The sequence below is a fragment of the Opisthocomus hoazin genome, chromosome Z (assembly GCF_030867145.1).
Source record: "Opisthocomus hoazin isolate bOpiHoa1 chromosome Z, bOpiHoa1.hap1, whole genome shotgun sequence".
NCBI classification, from domain to species: Eukaryota; Metazoa; Chordata; class Aves; order Opisthocomiformes; family Opisthocomidae; genus Opisthocomus; species Opisthocomus hoazin.
In genome coordinates this window covers 60597711-60613446 of record NC_134454.1, presented here as the reverse complement: position 1 = coordinate 60613446, position 15736 = coordinate 60597711, and the positions used below count along the sequence as shown (strand labels likewise).

The 15736-nt window shown below is 42.8% G+C and overlaps 1 protein-coding gene across 4 annotated transcripts in view; it reads right to left on the bottom strand.

Annotated features, from left to right (window-relative positions):
- Window positions 1-13725, bottom strand: part of PCGF3 (polycomb group ring finger 3) — a 57966-nt gene extending 44241 nt beyond the window's left edge. Inside the window, exons 1-2 of one of the 4 annotated variants that reach the window (XM_075411293.1) lie at window positions 13643-13659; window positions 7873-7935 (exon numbers count right to left, since the gene is read on the bottom strand). The gene's annotated coding sequence lies outside the window, so the exon portion shown is untranslated. Of the gene's footprint in view, window positions 1-7872; window positions 7936-13642 lie in introns of those variants that run through there. The other 3 variants (XM_075411290.1, XM_075411291.1, XM_075411292.1) reach the window with 3 other exon arrangements.
- Between the last annotated feature and the right edge of the window lie 2011 nt (window positions 13726-15736).

Genomic DNA, 15736 nt, shown 5'->3' with positions numbered 1-15736 from the left:
AACAATATGTTCCAATATCATCCTCATAGAGAATTTAGAGACAAAAACTACAAGCCATTAAAAAGTTACTTGTTTCAATTCAGTACACATTGATGAGAAGGAGCCAAAGAGCTCCTCGACTTCCAATAACTAAAAGTCCAAAACAGTCTTGAATCTCATGAAGAACAAACTCCTTTAAGACCAAACCTTCAGTGACATTCTTCCATCTGAACCCACAACACTCTTTTGAACGTTTCATACCCATCCAATTCAGAGAAAGTAATTTAGAACTCAATCAGAGCTCAAACAGATTGTAATCTTCATTATTATATCCTCTGCAGAACAGATGAGCAACACCAAACACCAAGTGACTTTCAGTTGTCATTTCAACTGATGGTGTACCTTTGCACTGATTGCTCTACGACTTCATGCCAAGATAACAAGGGCTTGACAAGTTCACAACGGAGAAGCAAGAAGCCTTATGGACCTGTGCCATCAGCTCCTAAATAACTTCTAGTTTTGGTGATTTTTCCCTTCTTCCTTCAGCTTACATTCACAGGCTTTCACTTCCATTGTTGAAAAATCCTAATCCCAAGGTACAATGAAAACATCTAGTTACATAAAACGTCATATTTGATTCTACAACCCCAGAAACTGATCACATATTAACTGAGGAAAAGGTGTATCCCTAGTGAGTAACTGTATGGTAACCTGACTACTAAGGTCTTGATACCTTTTATGTGCAAGTGGTTACAGATCCCTATTGGAAACGGTGATTTTCGCATTCTGATGCAAATATTGCCTGTTTTTTAAAAGAAGATGATAAAGAATGTTCATGCAGGAACCAAAGACAATTAATTCCAGTATTTAGTAAAAGGCCTACGAAAATACAGATTTTCAGTCACCTGACTCCACTTCACAGAATCACAGAATCACAGAATCACAGAATAGTAGGGGTTGGAAGGGACCTCTGTGGGTCATCTAGTCCAACCCTCCTGCCGAAGCAGGGTCACCTACAGCAAGCTGCACAGGACCTTGTCCAGGCGGGTCTTGAATATCTCCAGAGAAGGAGACTCCACAACCTCCCTGGGCAGCCTGTTCCAGTGCTCCGTCACCCTCAGAGGGAAGAGGTTCTTCCTCATGTTCAGACGGAACTTCCTGTGCCTCAGTTTGTGCCCATTGCCCCTTGTCCTGTCACTGGGTACCACTGAAAAGAGCTTGGCCCCATCCTCCTGACACCCACCCTTGAGATATTTGCAGGCATTTATAAGGTCCCCTCGCAGCCTTCTCTTCTTCAGACTGAACAAGCCCAGTTCCCTCAGCCTCTCCTCGTAGGGGAGATGTTCCAGTCCCCTCATCATCCTCGTAGCCCTCCGCTGGACTCTCTCCAGTAGCTCTTCATCTTTCTTGAACTGGGGAGCCCAGAACTGGACAGAGTACTCCAAATGAGGCCTCACCAGGGCAGTGTAGACGGGAAGGAGAACCTCCCTCGTCCTGCTGGCCACACTCTTCTTGATGCACCCCAGGATCCCATTGGCTTTCTTGGCAGCCAGGGCACACTGCTGGCTCATGGTTAACCTGTCGTCCACCAGGACACCCAGGTCCCTCTCCACAGAGCTGCTCTCCAGCAGGTCCAACCCCAAGCCTGTACTGGTGCATGAGGTTGTTCCTCCCCAGGTGCAGGACCCTGCATTTGCCTTTGTTGAACCTCATCAGGTTCCTCTCTGCCCAGCTTTCCAGCCTATCCAGGTCACGCTGAATGGCAGCACAGCCTTCGGTGTATCTACCACACCTCCCAGTTTGGTGTCGTCAGCAAACTTGCTGAGGGTACATTCTAAATCTTCATCCAGGTCGTTGATGAAGAAGTTAAACAAGACTGGGCCCAGTACTGACCCCTGGGGGACACCACTTGTCACCAGCCTCCAACTAGACTCAGCGGCGCTGATGACAACCCTCTGAGTTCTGCCATTCACCCAGTTCTCTATCCACTTCACCGACCACTCATCCAGCCCACACTTCCTCAGCTTCCCTAGGAGGATATCATGGGAGACTGTGTCGAAAGCCTTGCTGAAGTCAAGGCAGACAACATCAACGGCTCTCCATCTACCCAGCCAGTCATGTCATTGTAGAAAGCTATTAGATTGGTCAGGCATGATTTCCCCTTGGTGAATCCATGCTGACTACTCCTGATAACCTTCTTTTCTTCCACTTGCTTCATGATGGCCTCCAGGATAAGCTGCTCCATCACCTTTCCCGGGATGGAGGTGAGGCTGACCGGCCTGTAGTTCCCTGGGTCCTCCTTCTTGCCCTTTTTGAAGATTGGAGTGACATTGGCCTTTCTCCAGTCCTCGGGCACCTCTCCTGTCCTCCAGGACCTCTCAAAGATGATGGAGAGTGGCTCAGCAATGACATCCGCCAGCTCCCTCAGCACTCGTGGGTGAATTCCATCGGGGCCCATGGATTTGTGGACATCCAGATCACTTAAGCGATCCCTCACACAGTCCTCCTCGACCAAGGGAAAGTCGTCCTCTTTGTAGGCTTCTTCTCTTACCTCCGGGGCCTGGGATTCCTGAGGGCCAGTCTTAGCACTGAAGACTGAAACAAAGAAGGCATTCAGTAGCTCTGCCTTCTCCGCATCCTCCGTCACCAGGACACCCGCCTCATTCAGCAGCGGCCCCACGTTGTCCCTAGCCTTCCTTTTGCTGCTGATGTAGTTGAAGAAGCCCTTCTTGTTGTTTTTGACATCCCTTGCCAGCTTCAATTCCAGGTGAGCCTTGGCCTTCCTCGTCGCATCCCTGCATGCTCTCACCACGTTTCTGTACTCTTCCCAAGTGGCCTGTCCCTCTTTCCACATTCCATGGACCTTTCTCTTCTGCCTGATCTCCATTAGAAGCTTCTTGTTTAACCATGCAGGTCTCCTGCCTCCTTTGCTAGATTTCTTTCTCAGGGGGATGCATTGCTCCTGTGCATGGAAGAAGTGTTGTTTAAAGAGCGACCAGCACTCATGGACCCCCCTGCCTTCGAGAGCCCTGGCCCACAGGATTCCTCCCAGTAGCTCCTTGAAGAGGGCAAAGTCAGCCCTCCTGAGGTCCAAGGTTTTGATCCTGCTTGTCACCCTGCTTCACTTACTGGTCCAGACACAGTGGCAGCCCAGTAAAACACTACCTGTCAAAATGCAAATCTGTAGTGAGAAGCCAGAAGCTACCAGCAGGTAAGAAGCAGAAAAGTGCTGCAATTCAACTGAATGCACATTTTAGCAGGAATCACTTTTCTCTTTAACATCCCTACATAGTTTAAACCCAGAGTACAGCATTGATGGTTAATTAATCCAAACAAAACTTAAAGGTCTGAAAGGATCTGAAAAATTACATGATCATGCCTTTGTTAAAAAATTCCAATGATCAAAGCTTTCAACTTCACTGATCTGTCCCAATAATTGCCTCTGTTCTGCTATGACAGAAGATGAGCAAACATTGCTAGAATTGCCCCATACCTTGCAACTGGTTAATAGGTATTCTGTATTCTTTTAGATTCAAATGTACACACAGTAACTTACATAAAGTTAGCTACTCATTAAACCGTACAACTCAAATGAAAAGGAACCTTGCAAAATCATTCTTCTTTTGTTCTTGAAACCCCAGGAAGGCTTTAAGATGCACCCTGCTCACACTTCCACTGTTGCAGCACTCAGCTCTTCCAGACACAAATTGAAGCAATCACATAACAGTTCAGTCTCCTTTGAACTCTTGTTGCTGTCTTCTTACCCCAGACACAACCCTAGCCTCCATTGACTGCAAATGTGAAAACAAACCTGATAGTGATCACTGTTTATTTAGTATTAAATTATCTAGCAGGATTTTAATCAATAGAGCAGAAAACCTTTTTTTCTTTCCCCCCAAAACTGTTCAGTCCGCCATATCTCCAGTATTTAATGGCCTCAATTCTTACCTTGAATTCTTGAAACTTTAATTTTGAAAACATTTTCCCTCTTTTTTTTTCTTTTGCTTCCTTTTTCTTAACAAGGAGACATACAAATCACTTCAATAATACATCAACCCATCAACAGTTTGAATAAAGCTACACTTGTCAGTCACTATCAGTAGCAAAAATATTTGTAACCTCTGAATTTTAGTCCAACAGCTTGTAACTCTTTGTCAATATACCTGCAAAGGGCTGGATCCATCACCTACAAATTCACTACTTTATTTCACCAGTGTAGCATATTTTTCATGTATCCAAGAAATCTCCCCTCATTATCTTCAAGAACATTTCACTTTGCTCAATGTAAAAGAGTGTGCACTGCTAGACATTGTAAACTTAAGCAAAACAGCTTTAAGTCTTCACTAGTCTAAATCCAAGTGATTTCAAAAATGAAAATTGTATGGGTTTTAAGCATTATATCAAATTTAGACACCACTGCTAATTTTACAGCAGACATTCTGCAAGTACTTTATGTTTAGAGGATACAAAGTACAGTAAGTATAACTAGCAGAGAATTCTGGCTTTATTATGCAAGGCATACCACAACTTTTTTTAACTAGACGTTAACGCAAATGAAATAGAATCTGTTTTTACAGTCACCATTTTCAAACTTTTATTGGAAACACTTGTTGCAACTACTCATCATTGCTTTAAGACTTCAAGTACAATAGGAGAGGAGAGAGGGAGACACTCAGATCACCTGCCCTGACGCCATTTACCTCAAAGTCTGGGCAATATCTAATAGCACTGCAGAGCAGAGCCAGTTCTCTTGACAAGTCATCATTAATTTTTGGATTTACAGCATGGCTCGGCTCAGTGTAATGTGAAGAGTCTGAGGGTGCCAAAATAAGTTGTGAAGTCTAGTATATATGCCTCTTGAGCTCCACTAGCTTAATTAAGGACCCCAACAACAGCCTGTGCCAATCCAGTTCTGGCCTGCTGTGTTTCTATTCTGCAATTCTCACTCTGCTACGCATATCTGCCCCTTTCCTTGAACAAAGACACCAGTCTGAGCACACACTCCACCTGTTCAACGAGCAGACTCAGTCCAAAACTAAGCTAATATACAATTACGGTTTTGCCCAAACACTCCAAAGTACAGAAAACCTCATCCAGTGATAAAAACCCACATAAGTACACTTTTACTTCTCATTGATTAAACCGCCTGTACAGGTCAAGACAACCTAATTACATTCAACACCACTTAACTGCAAAAGGCTTGATTATTTTTAATAAGCAGAAACTCAACAGTCCTAATATTGGGAGACAACAATGTAACATCTGATTTTTCTTTTACAAGGACTTGCTATTGTCTTCACTAAATACCTTGGACTGTGTCAAGTAAACTACTAAAATGTATTAGTCCCAGGCTGAATAAACTAAAGCCAACATACAAAAGTCCTCAGAATCCCTTAAAACCAGGCACAGATGTCAGCTTTCAGAGGTATAGGAAGATTGTTGGTGAAAATAAAGAAGTTGAAACAGAAAACTAACAGCTAAACAGCTAGCTCTTCCCAACTTTAAGTATACAAAGACCGCACTAAGTCAGATGAACCAAAGTTAATTGATTTCATAAAAGATAAAAATCAGTAAAAGAATGGATCAGTAGACCAACTTTTTTTTTTTTTTTTTTTTTTGCTAAAAGAGACATCTGTGTGGAAAACTACTATGAGAGCAGAAAAATAACCACTAAATGGTTTTTATGCCATCAGGAGTCAGCCATTCACAACAGCATTTCACACGGACATAATGATACTATGATATACTGCAGAACCTTCCTAATCCACAGTAGCAGATCAGAAAGCATCAAGTTACAAAGAAAGCAGTGGCAAGTCATCTATGAGCTAAAGCTTTTAATATCAATCTTTTATTCATTCTATATGAAAAGGTATCCATCATTAAAAACATCACTGAACTTACAGAATTGTCACAGAAATCATAATTAACATACAAAGATATGGCTATTACCAACAAAACTCTTCAGCCACACACTGATACAAACTATTCAAAAACTGTAGGAAGAAAACATTCTCTGAAAAAGTTCTGCCTAAACATGGTCTGACAGTCCATGCAAGGAATAAGTAAGTAAATAAATACTCTCTTTCTTATCATAACAATTGCACTCCGGGTATACCTTCAGTCTCCCCCCAGGAATTTTCAAAAGCAAAATCACTTTCATAGACCATTCTTGCTTCCTACAATAAATTTCAAACACTAGATGGATGTGTGACATGTACAGTAAAAAAGGAAGAAACAGTCTTTCAGTGCTAGATGTTAACCACTGCAGCCTGCTAGCAATATCTACAGGCTTGAATTTGGTTCCTTCGCAATTCACCAAGAACTGCTTTTGGAGACTGGACTATTGCACAAGGGACAACTGAAATAACTTACAAACATTAATAAAAATGTAGTAGTTGCTTAAATAGACGACATCTCTACTGATACTCTCTCCCTCCATTCTTTAGAACACAACTTAATAAAATACCTCACAAGAAACATGTATCATTAGAAGTTTGGCTGACAAGGACAGAAACAACCCCGCCTCTAGGTGATGTCCACACAGCAAATCCTGGGCATCTGAAAGACTTTTGGACGTACCATGTGCAAATCTCTTCATACACTGAGTATTTGAAAAAGCAATTTCAGGGGAAAAAAAAGTTCCTTCCTTTGTTTTTGGATTAAAGCTGGGACGAGTGAGAGATGAAAGTTTGGGATTTTTTTCCAATTTGCATGCTAAAATTGTCGATGGCTGCAGATTTCAAAAATGGATGACTACCTTGAAAAAAGGTTACTTATCACGGGAAGCAGTAAGTGGCTAAGGAAACTAGGGGACAAGAAAAACCAGCTCATTTTTCCTTTATCTTCACTGCTCCAGAGAATATATCTCACAGTAACATCAGGCCTAATAATGGAGGCTACAGAAGAGGAATCTGGAATTTTTTTACTTATACTCTGTATTTCCAGATTCTAAAGAAAACAAATCTCCATGACGCTTTCCAGTCACCTCCAGAAATTTACTTTTGTGTCGACTCATGCTTGTGATCGGAGAATACCCTGACAGAGCAGCTGCTTTGGAAGTCTACCTCAAATTCCACTAGCCAAGTCATTTGAACCATTTGGTGGAGCGACAGAGGGAGGAACTAAAACATGGGGAGAGAATGTATTTTCCCTTCCCAAAAAGAAGTAAAAGAGAAGCAAAAATACTTAATTTGAAGACCACAGTCCATTTATATACTTCATCACAGAATGGCTTATATGCAGTTAGTCCTATAGTTGCGTCGCACTGCATTCTTCATTTCAGTAAAAGAGAAAAAAGCCTAGGGTAAAAAAAACTTTCTGTCCAAAAAAATAAAAACAATCCAGGCATTACTCTCTCTGTATCTGTAACACTTCATCCAAATTCAAGCCAATTTCAGTCTTAAAATCATAATCACACAACCCATGAGCTATTATCATCTGGGCATGATAACCTTACAGATTTTGAATAACTGTTACAGATTACAGCAAACATATTCCTGATAAACTACTTCTGGTGGTAGAATCTAAGATTATGCCTAAAAAGAAAGACTAAGTGTATCGCTTGCTGTAGCACTGCAACTGGTGAGCTTTCGTAAGTGCACACTGAACCCATCAGGCAAACATTGTACACTGGTTTCAGGTCCACACCTTAGAAGAAAGGAATAATTCAAAGATGGAAAGCAAAACATTTCAAGCATTAAGAGGACTGATTTGATTACAGCGTGTTAGTACTCTTAAAGTGAGGAAATAATATCAGCAGTCTCTAACAGATACAGGCTTAACAAAAGTTAAAAGTTTAAAACATAAATAATTTGATTTAGAAACAGGGGCATATATATTTTCAGCAGCGTACGTGATCAGGTACTTAAACAAGCATATAAAAAATTCCCTTACCTCTTGCTTATTTTGAATCCTCAAATCAAGACTGGAGTCCTTATATCTAGAACATACTTTATACTTTAGGAAAAAAATATAAACAAAACAAATCCAGTTATTGTCACAATGGAACAGTATGAAACACGATCATCTACAACATCAGAGTTAAGATCTGAAGATCCCAGTCCATTTTGACCTTAGCCCTAAGACACAACTTAACTTCCAAATGTCTGTACATCCAAATAATTTTTGGGTAAAGTCACTCTGAATGAACAAAGCATGCCACTTTGTTTAAAAAAAAACAAATCCCATTCCTCAAATAAATTCTATTGATTGCCACTCCTTAGTACAACATATAAATCTCTTATAATAAAAATAAACATTTTTCCTAGTAAGTTAAAATAAATTTGGCATTGTCCTTCAATAAAGTAATCAATTGACCCATGGCTTTCATTATGCCAATCTGTGTACTCAAACTAGTAGTTCAGATACAACAAGAAACGTCAGAGACAATTACTCATAAGTAAAAAATATATAAGCTGCCAGCTACATTGTACCTTTCAGCTTCTTCTTTCACCTGATAAACCAGAAAAAGCTGTATAGCAGAACGCATTACTTTAAAAATCAACAAATACTGCACTGGCAATGATTACATTACATTTCATGGCTAAACGACATGAATGCCTACTAAGATTAAATTAATGTTTGCATGCACATTGCATGAGAAGACAGCAGAGACGACCTGCTCCAGCATAACACCATGCATAATTCACACAAGATTCATATTATATCCAGCAACATCACAATGACTATATAATAATTGAGTAAATATAGTATCATACACTGACTGTCTGGTTATGCAGAGAATGAAAAGAAAGTTCTTAACTAAAACTGAAAAACTTGAAAAGATGGCCATTTGCAAGTCAGCAAATAACACGATACTCATTCTGGCAATCTGAAAAAATAACTTTCCTCTCTTAATTAAGCTAATACTGCACAGCACATTCTCGCCCACACACAACATACAGAGAATGCTTCCTACCTTAAATTAAAATGAATTTATGCTATTCACAAAGCAAAGATTTCCTCAGTTTCCAACAATAAGGATAGCCTCAGTTTCAAACAAGACACATCCTTATTGTTGCCAAAACACAAGTCCTTTTAATGCACACAAAGTTCTAAGTTATTGTCAGGTGCTAGGTCAGAATACAAAATAGTTACCTGTTTACGTCAATCTAAATACACATCTACAGGAATAGTAAGTCTCCTTCTTGCCACTTTGCAGAAAGATGGAAATCAATGGTAGAGCTAGTTTAAATAAGTTCTTCCACTAGCATCAAAACTACACAAAAGCCTGGTTTTCTTCACACTTGGATATTTCTTCTTTACAATCTTACCCTGCGTAGTAGTAATGCCAACAGACACACTTCGATTACCTCCAGTTCTCACCCCCACACCCTCAACGATTTCCCCCACCAGATCTATTAACTCGTGATTTGCAAAAGAGGCAGTCGTAACTGAGAGCAGTCGTCTTCTGGCAAAAAAAAACCAGGTACCTTGAGCTCACCATATTTTGTCATTCCCCCTACTTTTGAATGATTTGTACTATCCCCTACTTTTAAATAATATGTGCTGTCTGACAAAGGAGTAAAAAGACCCTTGCGTTCCTATATATAGTATGAAGTTCCTAGTATAAAGCACTGTTTCTGATTAAACGGGAAAAAAATAACGAAAAAAAATGGAAAATAGTACCACTGATCAGCTCACCACTGATTTATTCCTTCCTACAATGCTGGCTCTACAATATGATTGCAAGACTTCAGGTCTCTGCAGTAGCAAACTTCATTCAAACTTTCAATAGCAAATAAGGTTTCCAATCTCGCTAGTTCTCACCACACTGAGTATTCCATTTTCATAGTCTGTTGATGTAAACAGTGCAGAATAATCCCTTTCTCTCTTCCTTTTTATTGTGTTTATGACTTCCATGTATTAGCTAAACTTACAGTCTAACACAGCAAGCTTGCATTTTAAAAAGGGAAGTACAAGGAATACAAAACAAGTTTACTTCAAGACAGAGTTTCAAATTAGTCTTGTATAAGTTAAAATGACATGGAAAACTTCTTCCTGGCTTTTAACCTACTCCAATCAAACTGCGCTGAGGAGGGTTTTCTCTACATTTCCTTTAAACATGACAGCATATCTAACCTAGCAAACCAGAGTAGTTTCAACCATCATTAAACATCTTTACTAGCAATGACAAAAAGGGAACAGAGTTTAACCACTAAATTCTCAGGAATGCCAACAGTCTTAAATCCACTGCATCTCCAAACGTTATTACCAATATACGCTTATTTGGTAACTCTACTTCCACATATGTACCAAGTGGACAATAATTCCAAAACAAAAAAATAGACAAGATGTTCATTTTATAACATACAAGATGTCATTACACTTTCTTGTAAGTTAATATCATCTCTTAAAACAGTAGCTGAAAAGTGAAATGCTGTCAATGTGCTTGCTTTTCAAAGCATCACATCCACATCCATTTTGTAGGTCATATCTAGCTTAGAGCTTCAACGGGAATGCTTCTAGTTCTTCTTACAGTTTACCAGAGAGTTCAGGAATTTAATCTAGAATTAGTTCAGTCCTGTGAGATCACGTATAGATACGGCATTTTGGGACATGGTTTAGTAGGCATCGTGGTGTTGGGTTGACTGTTTGACTTGATGATCTTAGAGGTCTTTTCCAAACTTCATGATTATATTCTTGGCAAGAAAGCTTACCTATATCCCAAATACAAAGCTTAGAGATGACCTCCTTTAAAGCACGCAGGTAGTGATGCCGTGAAAAGCCGGAACTGAAGACTCAATAGTCGGCAGACTATTAAGCAGGTATTCTTTATTGCGGTGCCAGGCACACGGGGGATCTCTCCTCCAAACGTGTGCACTGAAAGGACACACTTACTAGGTATTTATGCTACGTTAACATACACATTCATTACATTTCCAAGAAATGCTTATCATTCTTTTTCCAAGAACTCATTAGTATATGGTAATGTCCTTCACGCATGTTTGTCCATGTCTCTTGGTGATGGCAGGGTCTTCATACTATCCTGCAGCCTCCTTATCTCTGTAGTTTGCATCCCTGTTCTCCCAAGGCCTACAGGGAATACTCAGGAGTCTCTTATCTTACAACCGTCCCAATTATTCACAAAGAACCAAGACTTGTTTTGGCTGCGCAATGATTCTGACCACCCGAAGTGACAATATCCCCTACATGTTACATTTGTTACATTCACAGGTATGAGTAGTCAGGCCAAGCAAGAGTAGGTTGGGCAGCTGCAGCCACTAGAAGCTGTACTTTGCAGTCTCTCAGTAGTGGCAGTCTTTCATAGCACGGTAATTAATTTCTGCCATTCAAGGCATTAGTATTAGGCTAGCATAGTTACATACTCGACTCAAAGTCAACTTTAGCACATTTACAAGTGTTCAGTCTTGATTTTCTACAGTGAGAGCAGAGTAGCAAGATCAAGCTGGCTAGGTCAGCCCATATAAAGAAATGAAACAGATATTCCTCAAAAAATGGTTTACAGAATTCTTTAAAATTTATTTTTTTCCAAGCCTTCTGCTGCTCCCTATGCATCTCTTCAGAAAACCGTCTGACTCTTTTCTCATGCATCCTACATGATCTCACCAAGTACCTTCAGCTCTGCACCGGTTCTGTATTCTCTTAAACACATTATAACAAATCTACAAGAACAATCTAAACTGAAACAGTAAAGCTACCGAAAGAGCACAAGGTTTCCATTTCTGTTCACCTTGTCACCAACCAAAGAATTTTATGAATTGCAGAGCACCTTTATGAGACACACAGAAACATGGAATCATTTAGGTTGGAAAAGACCCTCAAGATCACAAAGTTCAAATATTAACATAACATTTCCAATTCCACCACCAAACCATGTCCCAAACCACCACGTCTACAAGTCTATCTATCTACAATTATTATCTACACAAAAAGTATCATAGTTCAGATTCTCATCTGACCTATCACTAAAAGAACAAACACAGAATTCACAAGTACCCTAGCCAATAATAGGAATTTTTAAAAAGCACACTGCCTAGTACTAAAAAGACTCGTAACAACATATTTAGCATATGCCTAATTGTTCATGCTGTATAAAAGAAATCCATTTACAATGGAAGATACATACATGGGATGCTGCTTAAATACAAGGTTCATCACCTTTTTTTTTTTTAATTCAAACTTTTTCATCCACAAACTTAATTCTTCCGTGAAACTCTGGAAGACAATTACTTAAATTATTTTGAAAAATACCAAACAAAATATTCATTAAGAACATTCCAGAGCATATACAGATAGGTAAACAGGATTTCTTGAACTGGTTTCTCAGAGGCATGCATTTCATATAGAAGGCAGGAAATGGCTAAACTGATTTGATACACAGCATGCACAGAGTAGTTTTGTAACAATTTAAAAAAAACAAAACAAACAAACATATGAAGTGACAAAAGAACATTCAAGTGCTTCATTAAACCATACTAATCAAACCTGCTGTGAGCCTTATTAACTTCAGGACATGCTAATCTTTCCACACAGGACACGCCGAAGTAATGCCTGACCTTTCATACTAAAAGAGACCAACTGAAGACACCAAATCTGACAGCACCACAACTCACTAAAAGTCAATGGATGAGAAAAAAATCGTAATTTGGTAAGATATTAAAAACATTTATATATGTGTGTGTATATATATCCTTAGACCTTTAAGTAACTCAGACCACAAGCATTCTATATTTTACCTACGAGTACCACTTCATTTCCTACTTTTCACAAGACTTGAAATCGCCTGTGCCACTTACACACAAAGCACTGAAGACGCATACCTGCACCGCTGAGGTCGTACACACAGAGGACATGTCCCCTCTGTTCTCTAGCTTATTAGAAACGGTACCTCCACCACCGCCAACCATCACCCACCCCTCAAAGCGACCCCTTCTCCCAAAGCCGTGGGGTTCTGGAGCCCTGCACACCCACCCCTGCAGGGGAGTAAGCGTTCAGGGACAGATCGGGACAGCTCAATCCACCCTGGCTCCCCGCAGGCAGCACCGCCTCACCTACGACTGAGCTGCCCCAGGCCCCTCCACACCACAGACAACTCTGCTTGGGGGGTAGGAAGGGGTGGAGTGGGGGTGCCAGGGTTTGCTTTCCCCCCGAAGACAAGAGACACCTTCTCCTGGGGCGCGGCGGGGGGGGGAGCTGTCCAGACAGACAGAAGGACAGTGTCTCCCCTGGCCCACAGAAGACTGCCTGCTCAGGAAGGGCGTTCGGGGAGGGGAAGCCAACACAAAACCCAACCTCTCCCATAAACACCCCCCTTCCCCGAGAATACAGCGTGCTTGCTGCAGCACGGAAAGTTCAAGCACAGCCCCCCCACCCCCAGCCCCGGTCACCTGGGAGGCAGAAAGCCCCGCTCCGCCGCCGACCTCCACTCCCTCGGGGCGGAGAAGACCCTCTCCCCGCACCCTCCCCCACTACCACGCACGCCCGTGCCGGGAGGCCCCTCGCCACCCCCACCGCCAACACCTCGGAGGGACGGGGGAGGGAGAGAGGGAGACACAGGCCCGCCTCGCCCCCGAGACCCTCGCCTGGCCTCACACGGCCCGCGGCCCCCGCAGCGAGACGGGAGGAGGCCGGGACCTCGGCCCGGCCACCGGCGGATCCCCACCCCACGCCACCCCACGCCACGCCGCGGCCCCCGACTGACCTGAGGGAGGAGGGGCGGCGCCGTGCCCTCTGACAGGGGCGGGGGGTGGTCGCCTCTCGGGCCTGGCGGGGGGTTTTCCTCCCCGCCGCCGCCACCGATCCTCCGCTCCCCGGCCCGTCCTTCCCCGGACGGCCACACAGGGAGAGAGCAGAGGACGCGAGCGAGGTAACGCGATACAGAGGGAAACACCAGCCCCTCTTCCCCTCCCCCGCCAAAAAAATTGAAAAAGAAAAGGGGGGGAGGGGGGGTATAAAATTAAGAGGCTCGGCCCAGACTTTAAAACAAAGAGGCGGAAATACCCGAGCACGGCCCGAGCGGAGCCGAGCGGGGGCGCCGCGCTCAGGGCGCATGCGCGCCAGGCGCTCACCCGGGCACGGCTCGGGCCGCCCCCTCTCTTCCCCGAGGAAGGGGGGCTAGCCCGCCCGCCCGCGCGCGTGCCGGGGGCGGGCGGGGTCCGGCCGTGGGGGCGCCGGCGGGGGCGGAAGGGGAAGGGGAAAAGGAGGGGGCATGGGGTTGGCGTGCGGGAGGCTGCTGCCGTCCCGGGAGGCTAGGCCGAGGGGCAGAGGGGGGATGTCCGCGTCCCCAGCCTTGAAAAATCAACGGAGCTTGTGCGCAGGGTGAGGTTGATGGAGGCGGTTTGCTTTTTGTCGGGGTACGGCCCTTGGCTGCTCGGAGCTGCCCCACGTCTCCGGATTTTCCTCAAAAGCACATGGGTGTCTTCTTAACCGGTGAACGTGGAAACTTGAATGGGAGCTGAGAGCGCTGGCGGCAAGGCACACAACTTGGTGACAGACTGCAGGTGACTCACCCCAACCGATGAAGTTGTTAAGATTTTGGCTTCCTGAAAGGTGGAAGGTGTGAGGTCTTGCGTCAAGGAGCATGCATAAAGCTTGGGAAGCCCATGCCGAGTTCAGCTTCACACCAAGTGGCTGAATGCCGAGGTTGCAAAGACAAGTACTTAAAAATTCAACTGTCCAAACTAAGACACCAGAGCAAGCTTTGCGTTCCCAATTATGCGTGTATTTTCAATGTAATGCTTTAAAATACCTGCATATTTCCCTCTTTCCTCCCTGCCAAACAAGAACGAGCCACAAGGCAGTCTTCCACCTTGTCTAAGAATGCAACTGGAAATGGACTGTCTGACATGGCACAGCCCTGGAAGATGTTTTCCTCCTTGTGCACTAAACTACTGAGCATTTTTTGTGTACCAAGATTCAGGGTCTGTACTTGGCTTTAGCAGCCTTGTTGTCCAGAAGCTAAGCATGTGTTAGTAGCAAATATGCCAGCACTGTAGTTTTGCTCTGTTTAACTTCAAGGGTAGTGTGGTTAAATGGATGTGTCTTGCATGTCAGAAATCTAAATTCTGTTTTCTGTTTAACCAGAAATGACTTTGCATGGGCCTTTACTTACAGCGATACATTCTAGAAAGTAATGGGGCATCCTGCCTGACTTCTGGAATTGGGATTCAAGTAACCAGAAGCAAAAGTAATAAACTATATGAATGTGAATGAAATTATAAACTGGATGCCTGCTTTTTTTTTTTTTTTTCTTTTGTTCCTAATGTTTACAGAGCCTAATACACTGGGAAAACCATTAAGGCCAGAGTTTATGGGTTTTGGTTTTCTCTTACTATAGCTATTTTTTAGAAGATGGTACCTGAAGCAAGATGATATGGCCATGCCTACTCAAACAACTAATCTACTTTAATATACCCCCTTGTGACGAGACTGTTGTGACCCTCAGAGAGCCAAGGCAATGGTTTGCTCTCTTTTCAACCTCATTACCCTGACACCAGTTCTAGTGCCTTTGGCAATGCCATTAAAGAGTGTGTTAGCCTGTAAGTGATATTTCTGAAACAGAAGCTCAGGCAGTGACTAGATCACCTAACATCATAACCAAGTAGATATGAGTGCCTTGTCTGAACTGCAACACATTGTATTATGAGGGAAGTGAAACTTTTTGTTAGCGTTGCAGTCAGTAAGCTTTGATCAAACTACTGGAGTTCAGAGAATGACTCTGAGGAAACTTGAAATAGCATTTAAAGGATTCTTTCTGTTAGCTTTATATGCATTAGCCCTCACAGTTTGCACACAA